The 24,336-nt window shown below is 39.8% G+C and overlaps 1 long non-coding RNA gene across 1 annotated transcript in view; it reads left to right on the forward strand.

Annotated features, from left to right (window-relative positions):
- The first annotated feature begins 23,823 nt into the window (after positions 1–23,823).
- Positions 23,824–24,336, forward strand: part of LOC309667190 — a 119,254-nt gene continuing 118,741 nt past the window's right edge. The window contains exon 1 of the long non-coding RNA XR_014267604.1: positions 23,824–24,124. This is a non-coding gene — a long non-coding RNA (uncharacterized lncRNA). The remainder of the gene's footprint in view (positions 24,125–24,336) is intronic.

Consider the following 24,336-nt stretch of genomic DNA (forward strand, 5'->3'; position numbering starts at 1 on the left):
GCAGTGAAAATTGATTTGTATATTCTTTGCCTCTGAGTCCTTGTGGGATTTTTTTTTTTTTTAATTCAGACAGAAAGTCACAAAAATTATACTCATCCTCATCAGTTCACTCAGTCCCATGTAATTCATTTTTTTTTCATCTTGATATTTTGTTAGCACTTTTATGAGTTCATAAGTTTTTCATTAGAGTTCTGAAAATGCTTATTCATTCAGTTCAGCAGTACAGTCAGTTACCTGAAACCTGTACTTGTCAGAGTCTTTTCCATGAATTTCTTGAAGATGAAACCCTTTTATAGGAACATATTTGCAAAATCATCAGAGTACACCCAGAACTGTCTGTAAATGACAAAAGACTTAAAAATGACCACGGTTAAAGATTTGATGAAAGTTCATAATAATGCAGTTGACAAGAAAATTAGTTATTTCTGAGATATACATTTTAAAGTAATAACTAGGATTATTACTTATAACATTATACCAGAACATATAAGATTTTTAGAAATTTCATGTAATGTCTGAAACATTTATATTAACATATTTCCATACATATTTCCATACAAATACAAATATAAGATTTTTAGAAATTTCATGTAATGTCTGAAACATTTATATTAACATATTTCCATACAAATAACCCAATGAAAGTTTAGTATTAGTTGTTTTGTTTGTTTTTTTATACTGCAGGTTCTTATTAGGCATCATTTTTATACACATCAGTGTATACATGTCAATCCCAATCGCCCAATTCAGCACACCACCATCCCCACCTCACCGCAGTTTTCCCCCCTTGGTGTCCATAGGTCCATTCTCTACATCTGTGTCTCAACTTCTGCCCTGCAAACTGGCTCATCTGTACCATTTTTCTAGGTTCCGCATACATGCATTAATATACGATATTTGTTTTTCTCTTTCTGACTTACTTCACTCTGTATGACAGTCTCTAGATCCATCCACGTCTCAACAAATGACTCAATTTCGTTCCTTTTTATGGCTGAGTAATATTCCATTGTATATATGTACCACATCTTCTTTATCCATTCCTCTGTTGATGGGCATTTAGGTTGCTTCCATGACCTGGCTATTGTAAATAGTGCTGCAATGAACATTCGGGTGCATGTGTCTTTTTGAATTATGGTTTTCTCTGGGTATATGCCCAGTAGTGGGATTGCTGGGTCATATGGTAATTCTATTTTTAGTTTTCTAAGGAACCTCCATATTGTTCTCCATAGTGGCTGTATCAATTTACATTCCCACCAACAGTGCAAGAGGTTTCCCTTTTCTCCACACCCTCTCCAGCATTTGTTGTTTGTAGATTTTCTGATGATGCCCATTCTAACAGGAGTGAGGTGATACCTCATTGTAGTTTTGATTTGCATTTCTCTAATAATTAGTGATGTTGAGCATCTTTTCATATGCTTCGTGGCCGTCTGTATGTCTTCTTTGGAGAAATGTCTATTTAGGTCTTCTGCCCATTTTTGGATTGGGGTGTTTGTTTCTTTGATATTGAGCTGAATGAGCTGTTTATATATTTTGGAGATTAATCCTTTGTCCGTTGATTCATTTGCAAATATTTTCTCCCATTCTGAGGGTTGTCTTTTCGTCTTGTTTATGGTTTCCTTTGCTGTGCAAAAGCTTTGAAGTTTCATTAGGTCCCACTTGTTTATTTTTGTTTTAATTTCCATTACTCTAGGAGGTGGATCAAAAAAGATTTTGCTGTGATTTATGTCAAAGAGTGTTCTTCCTATGTTTTCCTCTAAGAGTTTTATAGTGTCCAGTCTTATATTTAGGTCTCTAATCCATTTTGAGTTTATTTTTGTGTATGGTGTTAGGGAGTATTCTAATTTCATTCTTTTACATGTAGCTGTCCAGTTTTCCCAGCACCACTTATTGAAGAGACTGTCTTTTCTCCATTGTATATCTTTGCCTCCTTTGTCATAGATTAGTTGACCATAGGTGCGTGGGTTAATCTCTGGGCTTTCTATCTTGTTCCATTGATCTATGTTTCTGTTTTTGTGGCAGTACCATATTGTCTTGATTACTGTAGCTTTGTAGTATAGTCTGAAGTCAGGGAGTCTGATTCCTCCAGCTCCATTTTTTTGCCTCAAGACTGCTTTGGCTATTCGGGGTCTTTTGTGTCTCCATACAAATTTTAAGATGATTTGTTCTAGCTCCGTAAAAAATGCCATTGGTAATTTGATAGGGATTGCATTGAATCTGTAGATTGCTTTGGGTAGTATACTCATTTTCACAATGTTGATTCTTCCAATCCAAGAACATGGTATATCTCTCCATCTGTTGGTATCATCTTTAATTTCTTTCATCAGTGTCTTATAGTTTTCTGCATACAGGTCTTTCGTCTCCCTAGGTAGGTTTATTCCTAGGTATTTTATTCTTTTTGTTGCAATGGTAAATGGGAGTGTTTCCATAATTTCTCTTTCAGATTTTTCATCATTAGTGTATAGGAATGCAAGAGATTTCTGTGCATTAATTTTGTATCCTGCAACTTTACCATATTCATTAATTAGCTCTAGCAGTTTTCTGGTGGCAGTTTTAGGATTCTCTATGTATAGTATCATGTCATCCGCAAAGAGTGACAGTTTTACTTCTTCTTTTGCAATTTGTATTCCTTTTATTTCTCTTTCTTCTCTGATTGCCGTGGCTAGGACTTCCAGAACTATGTTGAATAATAGTGGTGAGAGTGGACATCCTTGTCTCGTTCCTGATCTTAGAGGAAATGCTTTCAGTTTTTCACCATTGAGAATGATGTTTGCTGTGGGTTTGTCATATATGGCCTTTATTATGTTGAGGTAGGTTCCCTCTATGCCCACTTTCTGGAGAGTTTTTATCAGAAATGGGTGTTGAATTTTGTCAAAAGCTTTTTCTGCATCTATTGAGATGATCATATTGTTTTTATTCTTCAATTTGTTAATATGGTGTATCACATTGATTGATTTGCGTGTATTGAAGAAACCTTGCATCCCATTTAATTTTTGATAGTTTGATTAATATGTGTCTTGGCGTGTTTCTCCTTGGATTTATCCTGGATGGGACTCTCTGTGCTTCCAGGACTTGATTAACTATTTCCTTTCCCATATTAGGGAAGTTTTCAACTATAATCTCTTCAAATGTTTTCTCAGTCCCTTTCTTTTTCTCTTCTTCTTCTGGGACCCCTATAATTCGAATGTTGGTGTGTTTAATGTTGTCCCAGAGGTCTCTGAGCCTGTCCTCAGTTCTTTTCATTCTTTTTTCTTTATTCTGCTCTGCAGTAGTTATTTCCACTATTTTATCTTCCAGGTCACTTATCCGTTCTTCTGCCTCAGTCATTCTGCTCTTGATCCCATCTAGAGTATTTTTAATTTCATTTATTGTGTTTTTCATCGTTGCTTGGTTCCTCTTTAGTTCTTCTACATCCTTGTTAAATGTTCCTTGCGCTTTGTCTTTTCTATTTCCAAGATTTTGGATCATCTTTACTATCATTATTCTGAATTCTTTTTCAGGTAGACTGCCTATTTCCTCTTCATTTGTTAGTTCTGGTGTGTTTTGACCCTGCTCCTTCACCTGCTGTGTGGTTTTTTGTCTTCTCATTTTGCTTATCTTACTGTGTTTGGGGTCTCCTTTTCACAGGCTGCAGGTTCGTAGTTCCCGTTGTTTTTGGTATCTGTCCCCAGTGGCTAAGGTTGGTTCAGTGGGTTGTGTAGGCTTCCTGGTGGAGGGGACTAGTGCCTGTGTTCTGGTGGATGAGGTTGGATCTTGTCTTTCTGGTGGGCACGTCCACGTCTGGTGGTGTGTTTTGGGGTGTCTGTGGCCTTATTATGATTTTAGGCAGCCTCTCTGCTAATGGATGGGGCTGTGTTCCTGTCTTGCTAGTTGTTTGACATAGGGTGTCCAGCACTGTAGCTTGCTGGTCGTTGAGTGAAGCTGGGAATAGATGTTGAGATGCAGATCTCTGAGAGATTTTTGCCGTTTGGTATTACGTGGAGCTGGGAGGTCTCTTGTGGACCAGTGTCCTGAAGTTGGTTCTCCCACCTCAGAGGCACAGCCCTGATGCCTGGCTGGAGCACCAAGAGCCTTTCATGCACTCAGCTCAGAATAAAAGGATGAAAAAAATAGAAAGAAAGAAAGAAAGAGGATAAAATAAAATAAAATAAAGCTATTATAATATGAAATAAGAAAAAAAATTATTAAGAATAAATGTATTCAGAAAAATTTTTTTTTAATTTTTAAAAATAGATTTATTAATTTTTATAGTAAAAAATAAGAAAAAAATTATTAAGAAAAAAAATTTTTAATTCTTTAAAATAAAAAATATGAAAAAACTTATTAAAAATTTTTTTTCATTTCTAAAAATAGAAAATAAGGAAAAAATTATTAAGAAAACATTTATTAGGAAAAAAAACTTTTTTAAGTAAAAAAAAAAACAAAAAAAAACACAGACGGACCTAACCCTAGGGCTGATGGTGAAAGCAAAGCTATACAGACAAAATCTCACCCAGAAGCATACACATATACAGTCACAAAAAAAGGAAAAGGGGAAAAATTAATATATCCTGCTCCCAAAGTCCACCTCTTGAATTTGGGATGATTCGTTGTCTATTCAGGTATTCAACAGATGCAGGCACATCAAATTGTTTGTGGAGCTTTAATCCGCTGCTTCTGAGGCTGCTGTGAGAGATTTCCCTTTCTTTTCTTTGTTCGTACAGTTCCCGGGGTTCAGCTTTGGATTTGGACCCGCCTCTGCATATAGGTCTCCTGAGGGCGACTGTTCCCCGCCCAGACAGAACGGGGTTAAAGGAGCAGCTGCTTCGGGGGCTCTGGCTCACTCAGGCCAGGGGGAGGGAGGGGCACAGAGGCAGGGTGAGTCTGTGGCAGCAGAGGCCAGCTTGACGTTGCAGTAGCCCGAGGCGTGCCGTGCGTTCTCCCGGGGAAGTTGTCCCTGGATCACGGGACCCTGGCAGTGGCGAGCTGCTCAGGCTCCCGGGAGGGGCGGTGTGGAGAGTGACCTGTGCTCGCACACAGGCTTCTTGGTGGCGGCAGCAGCAGCCTTAGTGTCTCCTGCCTGTCTCTGGGGTCCGTGCTGATAACCGCGGCTCACGCCCGTCTCTGGAGTTCATTTAGGCGGCGCTCTGAATCCCCTCTCCTTGCGCGCCGCGAAACAAAGAGGCAAGAAAAAGTCTCTTGCCTCTTCGGCAGCTGCAGACTTTTTCCCGGACTCCCTCCCGGCTAGCACCGAAGCCCGAGCCTCAGCTCCCAGCCCCCGCCCGCCCCGGCGGCTGAGCAGACAAGCCTCTCGGGCTGGTGAGCGCTGCTCGGCGCTGAGCCTCTGTGCGGGAATCTCTCCGTTTTTCCCTCTGCGCCCCTGTTGCTATGGGATCCGCGCTGATAACCGCGGCCTGTGCCCGCCTCTGGGGTCCGTGCTGATAGCCGCGGCTCGCACCCGTCTCTGGAGTTCATTTAGGCGGCGCTCTGAATCCCCTCTACTTGCACGCCGCGAAACAAAGAGGCAAGAAAAAGTCTCTTGCCTCTTCGGCAGCTGCAGACTTTTTCCCGGACTCCCTCCCGGCTAGCACCGAAGCCCGAGCCTCAGCTCCCAGCCCCCGCCCGCCCCGGCGGCTGAGCAGACAAGCCTCTTGGGCTGGTGAGTGCTACTCAGCACCAATCCTCTGTGTGGGAATCTCTCCGTTTTGCCCTCCGCACCCCTGTGGCTGTGCTCTCCTCCGTGGCTCCGAAGCTTACCCCCTCCGCCACCCGCGGTCTCCGCCCGCGAAGGGGCTTCCTAGTGTGTGGAAACCTTTCCTCCTTCACGGCTCCCTCCCACTGGTGCAGGTCCCGTCCCTATTCTTTTGTCTCTGTTATTTCTTTTTTCTTTTGCCCAACCCAAGTACGTGGGGATTTTCTTGCCTTTTGGGAGGTCTGATGTCTTCTGCCAGCGTTCTGTGGGTGTTCTGTAGGAGCAGATCCACGTGTAGATGTATTTCTACTGTATCTGTGGGAAGGAAGGTGATCTCCGCGTCTTACTCTTCCGCCATCTTGCCAGTATCCCTAATCTCTTCTTATAAGTACATCAGTCATATTACATTAGGACCCACCCCAGTAACCTCATTTAATCTTAATTACCTTTTAAAGAGCCTATCAGCAAGTACAGTCACATTCTGAAATACTGGGGGTTAGGATTTCAACATACACATTTGAGGGGACACTATTCAGTCCATAGCAGAGGTTTCTTCATTTGTTCAACAAATACTGATTGAGAGCTCACTAAGTGTCTCTTTGTGTGAGATTCTGGAGAAAGATTAAGTAGCACATTTACCATCATGCAGCTGATTACTGGTAGAAACATGGTTTGATGTCAAAGGATGTGCTCTTAACTACTCTAATGTCTTTTAATAGCAAAAATCAGAAAATGAACAAATAGAGTGTATAATCTTTTGTTGGAATACTATGGAACTTAAAAAGGCTGATTATGAAGGTGAGAAATATGGGAAGCTGCTTTTGGCAGAAACAGGAATGCCGGTTATTTATACTTCTACATTAGGACGGCATCTGTGCACAACTGCATAGAAAATAAAAGCTTAAAAAGAAATACATCAAAATACTGATAGTAGTTTTATTGGAGCAATAGGCACTCTCAGAGTTTTTGTTTCTTTACTTTCAAAATTTTTTGTAGTATAACATACTTTTCTAAAATTTTCTAAGAGATTAACTAATGAAAGGTGATTATTTTTGTTACTTATAAGACTCATAAGATGGAATAATTTTGACATAGTAAAATCTCTTTTTGGATATATTGGTTAATCAAGGAACCATGAGTATTAGAACTGGAATATGAATACGAGGACAGTTAGTAACTTAATGATATTAACCACTGCCCATTTTACGAGCTAATGAGACTCACTGTCATCAGTATCTAAGTGATCTAATGATGCTCTGGGCCAAAAATTCATTTATTTCATTCTTCAGCTCTATTTACTTTAAACACACGTTACTGCTTTCATGAATCTGGAAAGTCTCTGGTATTTTAAAAAATTATTTATATTTCTTTCACTTTTAATCATGGAAACTTAATGAGGTCTTTGGAAGTTTATGGAATGGTTAAATGGAAAAAATGAATATATTTTATGACCCCAATAAATTTATTCATGTGACTCTTCTGCAATGGCTAATTAATCTTACTTTGGTAGTCTAGTTACAAAGCATATACCTTTCCAAACATTAACTATTCTCATTATCCTTCTCCAGGCTTTTTCAGATTAAATTACTATCTGTTACAGTAAAGTAAAAAAAAATAGCACAAATTGTTTACCATTCAATAAACACATAAATGTTCTGATCATTTTATATTTTCCATAGAAAGATAGCCAGTGCATTGGGCTAAATTTCGGCCTTCCAGCTGATTACACAGCCTAGTCCTTTCCCCATAGCCACTCACCAATTTTTACCCGCACACCAAACTCAACAGAGGGCTGGTTTTAAGTAGTCACTTTGGATAAGGATATTATATTGTAGGGCACTACAGAATACGACAAAGAGAAAGAAATATAAACATCTTTCAAATGAGTGATTGCTTGTGTGGTATATCATGGGGAACAGGCAAAAGTGCTTACTCCCTCCAACAAAAATTCCCCTCAGTGAAACCTAAAATATTTCTAATAATGATTATTAAATAATCCTTTGGGACTTGAAAGTAGTCACAGTTAAGACTCTATGGCCTTGGTATGAAAGCATTGTTAAAAGTCTTCTGTTAGATCCTAAAGTAGAGACAACATATGGACCCAAGAAAGAGGAACTAACCAGAGAGATGGATGGGCTGCTGAACAAAGAAGACTGATGATGGGGAGAGCAAAGGCAAATGATCCTGTTACGGTCTGAATGTTTGTGTGCCACCAAATCCATATGTTGAAATCCTAACCCCACAGTGTGGTGATATTAGGAGATGGGGCCTTTGGGAGGTCATTATGTCATAAGGATGGAGCCTTCATGAATGGGATTAGTGCCTTTTCAAAAGAGACCCCAGAGAGCTCTCTAGCTCTATCCTCACCACGTGAGGAGGATACAAGGAGGAGATAGCAGTGTGCAGCCTGGAAGAGGACCCTCATAGAACCTGACCACACTGGCATCCTGATATCAGAGTTTCAGCGTCCAGAACTGTGAGAAATAAATTCATGTTGTTTATTAGCCACCTAATCTATGGTTTTCTGTTATAGCAGCCCAGACTGACCTAAACACATCCTGATCTCACAAGAGTGCCTGGTGGTAAGCCTTATATCCCAGCAAGGGTAGCTTTAGAGAAGGCGTTGGGGGGGTGGGGGGTGGCACGTGGTGTGGAGAGACTTATGCTTTGGGATGTATCTCTATATGCCAAATGGAAAGAATGACAAATAATGTTGCAACCTCAATGCAAGGGCTAAAATCAATTTCTCTTATATTAAAGTGAGCCCTACAGGGAGGTGGGTCGGGTGTCTGTGAAGGGTGGAAGTAATGTGATGGAAGAAACTGTCCCCTCAGGTGTTGATCACAACAATGAGCCATGCTGTGCCACTCAGGCCAGCTTAGGAAAGTAATGGGAGCTAAGGTAATTGTAAAGAGGATAGCATCGGTAGGTCTTAACCTCAGTACCCTCCAGATTCACTTTTCATCTTTGACCCTCCTTCATATCATCCATTGTATTTCTGATGTAACTACAATAATTATGGGCCTTTATTGTTTCCCCTGCAGCAGGAGGGTGAATGTCTATTGGAGAATGTCAGAAAGGGGAAGCCACAAAAAATTGATGATCAAATCTGAGTATGGGGGTTGGGTGGGGAGAAAGGCAGAACAAATGATGGCTATTGCATGAATGGAAATGCAAGTTTTCCTTGTCTCTCTACTTAAATCGAGGATATGTTATAGTGAATTTTAGTGCCATTGAAGAGTCAGAACAGATGGCAACAGCCAGACCAGTATGTGACTCTTTGTTCTGCCCAGAGGACTTGGGGCAATTACTTAACCTACCAGCTTCTTTTCAATGACATAATATTATCTACTTCATGCTTGGAGGTTGAATTAGATGACATGGGTAGGACATTTAGCCCAGCACTAGGCACATAGAACTCAAGCAAATATTTACTGATTTCATTATTTAGAGGAGGGTCCCCCTGGGAATATTCATTGGCCTGAAGAACTGGTGTGGTTGACAAAATAATGCCCATCCCCACTCAGGAAGTCCACGTCTGAATCCCCAGAATGTATGAATATGTTACTTTACATGGCAAAAGAGACTTTGCAGATGTAATTAAGAGTAAACACCTTGAGCTAGGGAAAGTGGCCCCAGTTAGCTGGGGGGTGGGGCCCAACTTAAATACGTGGTCAGAGAGAGACATGACTATGGAAGAAGGGTGAGAAAGAGATTTGACATTGCTGGCTTTTGAAGGTGGAGGAAGATGGCCACAAGCCAAGAAATGTGGGTGTGCTCCAGATGCTGAAAAAAGCAAGGAGGCATATGCTCCCTTAGATCCTCCAAAAAAGATCTTGGTCCTACTGACACTTCTTTAGCCCAGTGAGGCCCTTGTTGGACTTCTTACCTACCTGGGAAAGAACAAGAACAAAAACAATCTATATTTACACCCTGCTGGGAGAAACATGGACATTTATACACAGGCCAAGTGCAATTATTCAAGTCAAGTGCCATGGGAGCACAGAAGAAGGGGAAACAGCTGGGGATTTACGGAAGGGTTTTGGAAGAGGTAAATGACACAGACCTTGACATATTTCAACAGAAGTAGAAGTGAGATGAAAATTAATCTGAGGAGTAGCACAGTGGAAGCTTGAAAGGGTACTGCATGTTCACCAGCTGGAGAGCCCCTCCCAAGGGACTGGAGAAGAGCACTTGGAGTGGGAGGAGAAGAGAGTAGACAGTTATGCATCTGTGAAGCCTGGGTGGGGAGGCAGCGTTGCCCACAAGAAGGTGCACAGCTTTGGGGGCAAAGAGACCATGGTTGAAGTCTTGGGGTTGAACTCTCAAAAGATAACCAGGAGAAACAGCTGCGGCTCTGTTCCACCCCCAGTGCACCTCTGCAATCTGAGTGGGGCACTTCCAGAGGCACATGCTGGCACTAATGGCCTCAGAGGATTCATTCTAAGTGCTCCTATAAATGACTCACTGCATATGGGCACTTTGAGAAAACAGAAGAGGAAAACACTGACTTGATTATTTCTCTAAAACAGGCTTGCAAGTAAGTCTTCATCCATTTTTCTTTCTGTTATTCCCTGCCTAAAACCTCCAAGCTTTGTACTTCTAAGGATATATTTGAAAAAATCAATCAAAATTAGAGACCTCTTTTCTTTACCCCTTGCCTGACAAACATTTTCCTCATATGAGTCAGCTGTGCTTACCTGACTCAGTGCAGTGCCGCCAACTAGGGCTGGGTGGATAGTTTGCAAGCCCAGCATAGTGAGAAGATGTGGAGCATGGCAAACTGATCCCCAGAGGAGACTTTTGGCGCCTAATACAATGTCCTGTGAGATCCAGCCTCCCATTTAGGCAGCTCAGACATTTCTATTTTTATTCTTGTGCCATTCCCTGGTGAAACTTGCAAAGCCAAGCCATCCATGCAAACTAAGGATACAGATCCAGTCAATGAGCCTACAGATTGAAGGAAAAAAGCTGAAATTTAGACTTGGGTTGAAACAGCTATGAAGGGCTTTATAGTTGAGATATCCTAAGCTGTTTTATAGAGCAAAATTGTTGTTTTCCTCTGGCCCAGTTATGAAAAGCTGTAAATGTAGATGCCAGTCACTGGAAATAGTTGGAAAGGAGAGTTTGTTTGAATAATTGAAGTGATTACTTTCACTTTGGATGCAAATTTGCAGAGCTTGCAGCATACCAGCATCCCCAGACAACCATACTCCAACCGAGCCTGTGAAATTCCTCTTCTAGTTTTACCCTGGATCTCACATCCTCATCATAACCAACATCTCTTCCTGGAGACAGCCTGATGTCTGCATATTACTCTTTGATGAATCTACCCACTGATGCAGTAGACCCTGTAGGAGGTAGATGCAACTAGGGGGACTAGGTGGGATATAGTTGGCTACAATTCCTGGGAATTTATTAATAAATTAATTTAAAAACCCTCTTCCTTTTTCTAAAGCAGAGTTTCGAAAAATGTGGTCTTTCCCAGAACTGCATTAGAATCTCCTAGGGAATGATTATTAAATACAGATTCCTGTTCTTACCAGACACACTGTATTTCCAGGGGATGGAGATGTGGAACTACATCTTTAGAAAGCACCTGAGGCAATTTTGTTGGGCACCAGTGTTTGAGAACTATTGCTAAGGCAAAAAAATAAAACTACCCTCTTCTCTCTCTCTCAGATTGCCTTACAGTGAATATTTTTTCCATCAAAATTGCCTTTCAAGGTGTGCCTTAGTCCTTTGGGGCTGCTATAACAGAATATCATAGACCGGGTGATTTATAAGCTACAGAAATGCATTTCTCACAGTTCTGGAGGCTGGGAAGTCCAAGATTAAGGCACAGGCAAGTTCAGGGTGTAGTGAGTACATGCTTCCTGGCTCATAGAGAGCTGTCTTCTCACTGTGCCCTCACGTGGGGGAAAGGAGGGACATGGGAACCCTCTGGGAGCTCTTGTAAGGGCATGAATCTCATTTATGAGACCTCCACCCTCATGGCATAATCATCTCCCCAAAGACCCCCCCTTCAAATGCCATCACGCTGGGGATTAGGTTTTAACAGACAAATTTTGGGGGGACACACACTTTCATTTCACAGCAATGTGTGTGTGAGGGTGGAGGAGGTGGGGGGGGATGGCAGGGAAGAAGCAAGAAAGTTTGATAAAAAAATGACAGAATTAAAGATTCCTCCCTCATCATATCTTGACATCTGAGATCTTCCCCTAGGACTTCAAACACGTAGATTCTGCCATAGGCGTTTTTAAAATGAATGCTCTTAGCTTTAATGCAGAATTACAGTTATCACAATTTTGATGTCTCTTGATTCCTGGAGAGAAATTTACTGAAGGTTGAAGAGAACAGAAAGAAGGCTATAGCCAACCAAAAAGTATTATATTTGTTTCAGGCCAGATTTAGGGTTTAGATGATTGATTGCATGTGCTGTGTATCAGGACTCTCTGCATATTTACAGTATATTAATACTGATTTTATTCATTTATATATCAGTTCAGTACTTATCCCATTGTGAACGATAGGAGTTCAAGAAATAATTTAGTGAACGTATGTTCTTCATTATGTTTGCCGTTTATTTGATGCTGAGTGGTTGATCATGAATATAATCTCAATTCTGTTGCTGAAAAGATGGTATGGTGTAATGGAAGGGGTTCAAACTTTGTAGATGAGGATTGTGGTTAATATGAAACCAGAAGCTTTTAAACCTATGTAGCCCAGTGCTGAGTACATAACCAATTACAAAAGTTTGGGTCCTTTATCTTTGTCTTAAGGGAAAATATGATCCCCATTATAACATATGTTCATAAAAAGCATCTGATAGAAAGCAAAGGGTTTAGCCAGACTGTGATGAGTTGATGAAAACTTCTGTGGCTACTAGGGCTGTACTGCTGGATGCAGAGGCAGCACAAAGCACAATGGTCTTTTTTAACAAGTGCAAGAAAGGAAGACAGACAGCTCTCAAGAACGCAGTCACCATCTCTCTTGGGTGTACACAGACGACAAACAGAGCTGAGCACAAAAATATTGTGCAAAGGATATGCACTTTAGAGACTGCCTGCATAGGTAGTTTTCCTTTAAACTCTTCACTCCAGATAACAAACAAGCCTTAACCCATCATTCCTTTTCTACTGACTCTTGGATAAAACCTAAAGTATAAAAACTTTGTAGCAAAGTTAAATAGGCAAACTAATAACTAGCATGTGAAAATAACCCCAAAGTAAAATCATTAAGTAAGAGAAAAATGACGATTTATCTGTTTTTTGACCTTAGACAATTTACTTAGCTTCCTTTTAAGACTTATTTTACATATTTGTAAAAGTGGGAATAATAGCATCTAAAGAGATTTTGTAATTATTAAACAAAAATGTATATAAAGTGTTTAGGACAAAATGCTCAGCGAATGGGAACTATTTATATTAAATGGAATAATACAGAATGGCTAATAGTAATCAGAAATAAGTTATTGAAATATGGCTCTGAAAATAAGAATGGGGGCTGTTGTGTTTAAAACTGGATTTATTTTGACAGCACTGTAGCTATTTCCACTGCAGCATGTGCGACTGTCAATCGTCTTCTCTTCCTGCTGACACATGATATTTTCAGTGCTGAGGTAGATTTTTAAAATGGTTCAGAGAAGGTACTTGGCTATCTTTCTGAAGTTACTATAATAATCCCTATAAACCCTCAAGCCAGCAATGTGCTCCTACCTGGGTAAATTGATTTAGTGAGTCATGTGTGATTTCTCAACAGTAAGCTACACAGAAATTTTGATCAATATATTTTATGGGAAAAATAATACTTTTTGAAATGAATTTTTTTCCCTCATAAAGATGCAATTTGCAACTAAATTTCAGACTATGCTTAGAATTATACAATGGCTATGAATCAATTAAACCAATAGAGATGCAGAAGTGAGTGGAGTTTACTTTTTATTTGTTTTAAATCTTGTTGCTTTTTCAAATAAATAGAAGAGTTAAGAAAAATATTTTACATCTTTAGAAGTTATTATATATCCTTATGTATTGTGGTTTGGATAGTTTTAATTCAATTAAATGAAACCACGTGTTTACTGCCTTGGGAAAGATATAAGAATAAGACACAATTCCCACAATTCCTTATCTAATGGAAGGAAAATAATGATATAAGTAATCTGTTTAGTTTAGTAAAAAACCAAGTGAGATATACAAAGTGCTATGTGTGAAGTACCCAGCTCTAAGGTGCTGAGGGGGGAGGGAATGCTTCATTTGACCCGGGCTTTAGAAGCTTGGAAGGATTTGTATTCTAGAAATAGGCATTCCACTTGTCAGAAAAAGCATAAGCAAAGTTGCAGAGAGAAGAAAATACATGTCAGACTAAGGGAACAAAAAAATAGCCAATTTTGGCTGGTACAAGGGTCACTGGGAATCATATGTAATAAGTCATAATGGTAGGCTAATACCATATGAAGCGTCATATCCTCAGAAGTTGTAAGCAAATTAATTGTTGCACTGAGAGATAATTCTGATGGAAAATTGTTCATGTGAATAGTGGTGAGGACAGTAAACAGGTTGAGAACAACTACTCCAGTCAATGGAAAATAGTTGCTTTAGTCAAGAGAAAAGCCAATTATTTCTAAACAGAAGACTGACATGATCAAGGAATTAGGAGACTCTAGTAACTTACTAACAAGAGGAAATAAAGGCCAATATCTAGCTAAGCATGCAAGTCGAATTGAACTTCGGCCCCCTGCCCCAACCCACGCTAAAATGACGGTGAAGAGATTTTAGCTTTTCAACCTAAAAGGACAAAGGAAATGGAGAGGAGCCAATAGCAAAAATTTGGGAGCTGGCAAAGCAGATGGCTGACCAATGTTTAATTAGCAGACCTGAGAAATATGAAGATCTGAAAAGTAACCCGAGTTACACTGCAGAATTCTCAGTGGGTGAGGAATTGTTGGCACTGTGTGCTTCTGGGATCATAGGTGAATTTGGGGCTATAAACAGAAGAATTATTTGAAAGTTTGTGGAGGTAGAAGATGGTCCTGTAGGGCAGGCAAAATTTTACCTCTACCATGTTAGGCTATCAGCTGGAAGTCTCTAGCAATGTGGTCTGTACACGTCAGCAAGAAAAACCTAAACTCAAAGTAATTCACAATGGTGGCTTAGAATTCAGCCTCTTCAACAAAGGGCGGGACCTTTGTAGAGAAATGACGTAACAAAGGAAGGCAGTTTTAGGTTTCCAAGGGCAGCAAACCGTGGGAAGGTAAGTATCTGGGAAGAAACTATTGGAGTAAAGTTTGTTTGCAGATTCCTCTGGTGCCATCTCTGGACTGATAAGACTCTCTCTTTAGTAAAAGGAAAATTTATATGCTGCCTTCAGGCAGAAAATGGGGAGTTTTTCCTGGGTTTTCTGCTTCTTGATTGCCTTCAGCTCAAAATAATTTTTATGTCAAAGAGGCATATTTTGGAGTGACATATTCCAGTTTCCTTCATCCCCTCTATTCATTTTTCTATTGCCTAAAGCCAAGACAATTCCATCTTTTAGCCAGGCAGAAGATCAGAGATTTATTCTCTAAGGACTGTGAAATATAGGGTCTTTGGACTCAGGAATACCAAGAAGATTTGAAGGCAGGATTGCTGTATGAAAACAAGGGCATTAAGTGAAAAATTTACTCTGAATCTGAGCCACTCTGCCTTCTCTTTCCTCTCATTTACCATAATGCTGGTAGCTAGGTTTATACCATCGAAGCAGAAAGTGCAGGCTTTTCCCTGGGGTATCAGATCAGCCAAGAAGAAAAGTTTTATGGAAATGGGTATCAGGTGTTTCTCCCCAAATCTAATCTGGCCCTTTGAGATTACCTTTTAGTCAAGCTCTTCATTGAAAACCCCACCTGTTCAGTCAAGGCTTTCCAATAGCCTCAGTGAGCCATCCTGAAATATAAGCTGACACTTCAGGATCATGTCAAATTTGAATAAAAGCTCTGTTATGGAAGATAGAGACCAAAACAAAACTTGGAGAAACAGACTATTCAGGGAGAAGAAAACCTCAAAGAAATTAATCATTAATATTCTCTGAGAGACAAAAAACAGATTTGTATCCATTGAAACAGGATCATGAAATGGAACAGAAAACAAAAAGAATTACTGAAAATTAAAAATATGATAACAAAAATGAAAAAACCCACTAAGAATAGTTGGAAGTAAAAATTAAGAAAATCTCCCAGAATACAGACGAAAAGAGAAATAGTCCAAGGCAGTTTAACATCAAAATATTAGGAAATTCAGAAAGAGAAAACAAAGTAAAGGGGAATAATTTTCAATTACATATATTTCAATCATATGTAATATTTCAATCATATGTAATATTTCAATTATTTATATATGTTTTATATATATATATATATATATATATCTCACAAGTAAAGGACATAAGTTTCCAATGGAAAGGGCTCTCTGAATTGAATGCTCAGCAATATGGATAAAAATAGACCCATACTAAGGCACATATTTGTGAAATTTCAGAACACTGGAGATTAAAGAAAGATCCTACAAGTTCCCTGAGAGATACAAAAATAAATAGTAGTAGTAGGAGAGGGAGGTTCATACAAAGAGGATCAAGAATAAAAATGTCACAGACAAAAGCAACACTGGAGACTAGAAGATATTGTTTTCTAACCTCGAAAACAACATCTACACATACTTTCAATCAAATGTGAGGGTAGAATTTTTAAAGTTTCAAAAATTTACCTTTTCTCAGGACACTACATTAGCAAAATGAGAAGTTATAGCTAGAATGAAGACATGGGGTCCAGAAAACAGAGATTCAACTCAAGAGTCAGGAGAAGGGAATCATCAGGATGTTGGAGAAGGAAGATCTTAATATGGCAGTAGTGCAGTTGACCTGGGTTGGGGTGAGGTATGGGGGACAGTCTTCATGGAGCACTGAATCTGAAATTCCAGTGAGAGATGTCAAGAAGATGAAATCAAAAGGACACCTGAGCTGTTTGACTGTATTGAGAAGATACTGACACAATAGGGGAGGATTTGTGATTGAATTCATGATAGAAAATCAGGCCAATGAAACTCTGGCAAAAACAAACTGTTCAGTAGAGAAAGACATCATGTTATGCTACATGGATCAATAAAAGCATTTACTTAGTCATAACAATGTAAACATTGATCCAATCAAAATTACAGTGTATTTATATTTGAAGAATGAAGATTGCAAAGTGTGTGGTGGGAGCTGGGGAGAAGGAGAGCTGAATCTTCCTCTTCTGTTGTGAGAAATCAATAGTCAATGCCTAACATTAAGAACAGTAGCAGCAGACACGTTATTTGGAAGTAAGGATGCACATATGCCAAAAGAATCATTTAAAAGAGAAGAAGAGAGTTGGCTCTGGGGATGAGGAAAAGGAAGTGGGAGGGTCTAAAATTAGATGAGAGGGTGAGGTGTGGAAGGAGAAGTAAAGAAAGGAGATTTAGGGCTAGATGAGAGAGATGTGTAAAATTAAAGCTGTTGGACTGGGCAATTCGTTGGATTTAAAAAAAGAGTAGGACAAAGATGACAGGTGTTTCAGGCAGGGTAACTGAGAGGACAATGACATCACTAACACAATTAGGAAATCCAGAGAAGACATGGGTTATAGTGGGGACAGATAGGGGGAGACCATGGAACATGATAGAAGTGTAATGGTTCAGAAACATGAGCATCCTGATTCTGCCACTTCGTCTATATGACCATGGGCAGAACACCTAACCTCCACGGGTTGCAGTGTCCTTACCTACAAAGCAGGAGAGGCAGAGGAGCAGAGTGGTGAAGAACCCAGACTCTGGAACTGGATTGCCCAAGTTTGAATGCCAGCAAACCCCATTATTTTATCTCATTTATTATCCATGTGGTTTGGGCCATTTACTTAACTGCTGTGTGCCTCAGTTTCCTCATCTGTAAAATGGAAATAATAGTATCTGCATTACGTATTTGTTTGCAGAATTAAATGGGTTAATGCATGAAGCACTTAGAAAAAAAGTCCTATATATGAATTTACTATTTTTATTATAAGTAAACTCTAATGTCCATTCCACATCTAAGTTTTTATGAATATATATTAGAGTGTGTTGTATTTGAGATTCCAGTTTCATATTTAGGGGAAGGATGAGGACAAGCAGTTATAAATATACTTCTGGAACTTGTGAGGGGAATCACGATGATAGAAATTTGCAAGTTATTTGATTGTACAGGTGATTGTTGATGCCAGGAGAGTGAATTAGATTGTTTAAGGATAAGAGAGAAAAAAACCCTGAAAATATAAAATAAAATCCCTGATTCAATATAAATATAAATGAAGTAAATTTGAAAAACAGGAAAGAGGCTGTACAGAAGCATCAATAGATTTTCTCCCAGTAGACACCAGGTAGCACAAACAGATCATGGCAAGAGCTTGAGCCTTGGACCTGAACAGACCAGGGTTTAAGTCTTGATTCTCAAGCCATGTAAGTTGGGGAAAGTTATGTACCTCATCTAAACACACTCTACCTCAGTTGGGAAATGCCTTAAACTTTTGTATGAAATAAATCACATGTTATGAGGAATGTGCCCAATACGGTGCATATCCCAGAATGTACATCGGAATGTTGTACACATGCAACGTTGCATGCAGAGCGGGAGTTACAGATGACCACTAGCCTATATGTACCTAGGGTATCAATGTCCATGCCATCTGGAAGTCAGGCTGTTTCCTCCCCTTTGTCAATCTCTTTCCTAGGTTTCTTCTCCCATCATTCAGGTCCTCATCTCTCTTGGAGTCCCTGTGCAGCCATAACTTTCTAATTAGTGTCGTTATTCTGCTGGCTGCTCTGTAAATAAAGTGAACAAATGACCCAGTTCACAGAGCCCATGACCAGGTGCAATGCAACGTCTACAAAGCAGGCACAGTAGTCTGCATCTGCCCACTGAATTAATGCCTGATGTCACTGTACTCTCAGGAGCGTGGTTAGATTTGACAGTCCTCTGGTTTACATACTAATGAAGGAAATTCAAATCCTGGAAAATGATAGGCTGACCTGACTGTAATATCCAGTAACTAAGAGTGCAGAAAACAATCAGGTGTGATAGGTAGGATATGAAATCACTAGGTGGCAAAAATGAAAGAGTAAATGTAGGAGTTCAATACATGCTTTTTTATTGAGTGCCCAATCTCTCTACAATCCAAAGCATTGATCTCCGTGGAGGAAAGCAGAACAAAATTTAAAATAACAACAAAATAAAAACAAATAGAACAGAGTTCTTGGGATATTTCAGCATTTAAAAACATATATGTGCAAGAAATCGAACACAGCTCACAGAATATCTATTACATCCTCCAAAGCGTCTGTGTAATCATAACCCTGGGTTTGGAAATTGTGTCTTTGCAGAAGTCAAAGAAAAAAATGGAAAATCCTTCATGTCCTACAAGATGTGTCACATTAGATGGGCCAGACTTAGAGCAAGTGAGATGCAGGAAAGAGAAGCACTCAAAGTTGTTTCATTGCCCATCAAAAACTGAGTTCTACACGTGTCTGCTTCCAGTAACCATAGCATCATACCAATGGATTTATGCTCCATTTTATGCTGTAGGCTTAACACTACAGGACTTCAGCAGCCGATCAGAGTTAAACCAATACTCAGCACTAATTAACGATTCTTAAGGTTTTATGTGGGGAAGAGATGTGGCCCAGACCAAACTAGTCAACAGGGTCAGAGTGGCCTCCAGTGATAGACAATATTTTGATTATTATACAAGGTTTCCTGCCACAAGTAGTGAATTGCTTAGATCCAGCAAGACTCATGCAGCGTAGGGAGGAAGCTGGTTTTGGAGGTAGAGAATTCATGTGTGTTACATGTCTTTGCCCAATGCTTAACACAGTTCTTTCATCTGTAAAATGAGGATAATAACACTTTGCAGGGTTCTTCTGAAGGCTAAATGATTAAATATTAAAAAATATGACCACTTCAGGGTCTGGCGTATATTGAGAACTCAGTAAATTTTGTTTATTTCTCTTCTGAGGGGAAAACCGTCTTAGTTAAATGACTGCAAAACTGATCTTTGTCTACCTGAAAATAGAGAGGGGCTTACCGCTGTAATCACATCAGCCCTTTTCCATTTTATTGTGGCCAGAGAGGTGAACGTCTGTTGGCTCTGGTAGCTTGAATCTGCACTTTTTTTTTTTTTTTTTTTTAGTTGGGGAGGGCTAAGAAAGGCAGTCTTGGTCAGATGCCACACACTTCTGTGTTTGCTCAATTGATATTAATTAGTCCTCACTAGCAGCATTTTGGCAACAGACCTTGACCCCTGTGACCTTTCATGCTGGGTCAAATTACTCTCCGATGTTTCCTTTTCTCAGCCAAGCCCTTCAGAACCTTCTTAGGCTGTTGGCAGAATTCCATGAGCACTACAGTTTACTGAGAAGACTGAAGTTGGCACCTTAAATGTGTTATTGCTAAATAAGTAGAACATGAGACAATACATATCCAATTTTGGTGATGGAAGATACCCAAGTAATTGTCGTCAATATACAAAAATTGCCACTCTGAGCTCTGTGGGGCTCCAGAGGGTGGATTGGGGAAATAGTCTCCTGCCTGCTGCCTGCAACCATTCACAAGTCCTGTGGTTACGCAGCAGGTCCACTCACCACGACAAGGGATATTGCTGGCAAAACAACTGCTTCACTCAGAGGATAAGCAGCTTACATTTGGTGCCTTGGGTAGCATTGGCATTACATTAGCTTTTAGTCCTCCTTCACCTTTTCTCCTGCTGTTTATGAAAAGGTGTTTTATTATGTGATTTTATTCTGTTTGAAACGAAGGCAGAAGTCACAAAACTGAAACAAAGAGCTGACACTTCTAGCCCTACCTGGGCCTCTTTCTGCCTGAGATGACAGTGCCCAGGCACCAACTATGGCAAGGAAGGAACATGTAATGTTTGGATCATCTTTTGCATCCCTACAACTGCATTTTCCTGTAGAAAGGGTTTAATGCAATTTAAAATTCTACTGTAAATGATTTTCAAAAATTCTGTAAATGATGATTTTCAAGAACTTGGTAATAATAGCTATTATTTTGTAATTACAACGGTTACTACTGTTAATGCCTTTTCTTTCCTGGAACTACACAGCACTGCCACCACGTGTTAAAATGGCCAGTTTACTTTTCTCTCTCCTCCACCATATTTTAAGATGTTTTTTCATTGTATCCCAATCACCTGGAACTGTGATGGGTAAGAGTAAACTGTTCAATAAATATTTGCTGAACAAGTGAATGATGAAGTCTTATGAAAGTAGTGGGACACATGATAGTGATGTAGCCAAATATTTACAGACTTAGTCTGATGACAAGTAGTATCATTCGCATATGTTTTTCCCGCCTCCAACCTGCTGTTAGTTAACTCCAAGTTGTCCTTCAGATAAAACGAGTTTCTCAAGGAAGACTTCTTTCATGCGATTTATCTTTTCACTTAACTGTGTAAGTGCAGAGACCAAGGTTATTTTCGCCTAACATTCTATTCCCGGCACTGAGCACGGAGCCTGGCATGTTACAGACACACAACAAATATTTGTTGAAAAATTACTCTGTGCTCTGACTGCACCTCTTTTCTCTACCTACTATCAAATTGGCTAGGCACTCAGCACGTTTCATTTAGAACACTTCAGCGATCTTCTTGCTGGACTTTATTCATCCAGCTACTCCACACTAGAATTGGTCTGGACACAGCTGCCAAAATAATTTTCACCAAGCTGTGTTCAGGCCATAAACTTCCTCAAATTGCTTTCAAATTACTCCTGTTTATTCACTTGTAAACAGGGACTTGTAAGTTTTACACCAGATGCTCTCCATTATCTTTTAAAAAAAAATTTATTTATCTGGCTGTGCTGGGTCTTAGTTGCAGAACTCGGAATCTTTGTTGCTGTGTGCAGGATCTTTGTTGCGGCACACGGGACTTTTAGTTGTGGCATGCAAACTCTTAGTTGCGGCATGTGGGATCTAGTTCCCTGACCAGGGATCGAACCCAGGCCTCCTGCATTGTGAGCACAGAGACTTAGCCACTGGACCACCAGGGAAGTCCCTCTCCGTCATCTTTTGAAATCTCATTTCTCCACAGAAGTTGTTTGTACTACTCAAGCCATTTTTTTTGCTTTGTCTTTAAATGTATGCATACTTCTCTCTGGTCACGCCCAGCTTCTTGACTTTCTCTCAGGTCTTCAGAGTCATGTTTATATTGCATATCCTGTTTGCCTTACATGTGTGAAAGAGACCCAGAAATGTTTTAGCTCTATGGACGATGAGTTCTCAGTATTCAACAGCAAATAAGACGAGGAAATGAACCACACAGAGAGACTTGAAGTTATCCAATAATCTGAATGAAACTATAAAATAAGCGGATCACAGGAATAAAAGGCTTCCTGTGACTCCAGCAGGGAAGAGGGGAGAGAAGGAGCAGAAAGTGGGGGTCCCCACTGTGCTGTGTCACTGCTGCCTCATTGGTTCTCTGAGCTGGAGAAGGGGGAGATGGAGGTGTGAGTCTTGGAAGTGAGTGGGAGCACCTGGGTGCCGGGGGTGGTAGTAGGTGAGTAAAGGCTGATCAGGATACTCAACGGTGTTGACGGCAGCATCAATTGGCTGCTGGAAGTCAAGGGCCCAGAGCCTGGTGGGAATATCCAACTATAATGGAAAGAAATCAGAGGCCTATCCTTACAATCCTGGGAAGTCTCTCCGACTGTCTTACTGAAACTAAATTGCCACTCAGAACATGGGATGATATCCATGGTCTATCTATGATATTTTTTGCCTTTTTTTAGTATGGTAGTTTGCCTCCAAAGACAATTATTGTTACTTGAGCCTATAAGATGAGGAAGTACATATTTTATTCACTATAGGCTGTCAGTGTACTGTTGGCCTACAAAATCAACTATTCAGGTGGTTTTTTCTTCTCAGAGGAAATTATAAATATTAATGGAATTTATTAATTTTATGATGAATATCAAAGAAGATAAAATATTGAACCATGAAAACCCCCAGAGTAACTGTTTGCAACTGTAGCTATCATGCATTAGAAATTTTTCATTACCACGAAGTTTTTAATCACCAAATCTTTAAATATCTATGGAGTAGATTTAATGAATTGTATGACAAACTTACGTACCAGATCAAATTCTTTTTTGTGATTTTTGGTGATGGTTCCTGAAAATATGTCTGGGTTTGGGATGAAAATGATGAAGAAAGTCCTTCACATTTAGACCAGAAGTAGTTGTAAAACATTTCCATAAGTAAGATTGGGAACTTACACAGAAAGTCTTTCATTAAAGACGAATATGAATTTCTGCAAGGACACCAAGTTATTGTATGGGAATTTGATCATACATTTGCCATGAGGAATATGGAAAAAATGCTTACATGTATTCTTTATGAATTCTTAAAATTTCAGGGAAAATAAAGCCAAATTTCAGTAGATTCATACTACTACTAGAGTATGGTCAAAGAGCAAAAAAACAAGCAAAAAGATCAATTTAGTACTGCTTAGTTGGGACTTTTAATACAAAATAGCTTACTTTCATTTTTAAAACTGTAATGTGTACTAGTCTTTTTTTCCCAAATAAATATGGGTTTGTGTGCCCTTTACCCATTTTCATTTATTTCATTTATTATAACATAAAAATAAGAGATTTTCCCCAATTTAGAGTATAGTGTTTCTTATCAAATTAAATTGCCAATTCCATTTGTAAGCAACTTTTATTCTGAAAGGTTACAGCTGTGTACTCCAAGGGTAAATATATAATTTGTTCACTTTTTTCTTTAAATTCAGTGCAACCAATTATTAAATTATCTTTCTTCATTATGTTTTTCATCCTTTACTTTTAGTCTGTGTCTTCATACGTAAATTGAATTTCTTGTAGACAACTTATATTAAATCTTGAATTTTATTTTTTTACCCTCTTTTATTTCTTTACCCTCTTTTACCCTCTTATAGTCTCTGTCTTTAACTGGTATTTAGATCATTCACATTTAAAGTGATTATTGATACAGTTCTTTTAGTATCTAGCATGTTTGTAACTTTTCTATCAGTTGCTGTATGATCAGGCCGCCCGCTGTCTGTACATCCCTTGCTCAACCAGCGCCTGCTTCACCTACACCATAGTCACATGACTGACCTTCCTACTGCATGCCCTCCCACCCCGCCCCCCGCCTCAGCTGGTGTTCGTTCTAATCTTTGGAGCAGAACATCTCCACCAGAATAGCTTATCAAAGGAGTGGTGAGGGGCGTGCCCCTCTATTAGTTTCCCTGGTAACTGATGAGCCCACCTGCCGTCAATTCCCCTGTAACTGATAAGTAACCTTCCCAGCTTCCCTGGGAGCAAAGCCTGTCGCCATGTTCGGCCTGCCCGCGGTCTGCAGCACAGGAGGGAGGACGTTGCTCCAGGACCTCGCTCCAGACAGGTAAGCTCCCCCATCCATTAAACCATTGATGTTTGTCTCGCTGACTCCGGGCTCGCTCTTCGGTCTTGAAGCTGGGCAAGCACAGGGCTTGCAGGCCTGTGGGGTGCAGCCCAACAATTGGCCTAGCCAGCCGGGAGACCGAGGAAACTCCCGTGAGCGTGGAGATGTTGGGAAATAAGGACAGGGAATGGAAGGTTGCGGGGGCCGTCGGC

Source organism: Balaenoptera physalus (genome assembly GCF_965194825.1).
Source record: "Balaenoptera physalus genome assembly, chromosome: 9".
In the NCBI taxonomy this organism is placed as follows: domain Eukaryota; kingdom Metazoa; phylum Chordata; class Mammalia; order Artiodactyla; family Balaenopteridae; genus Balaenoptera; species Balaenoptera physalus.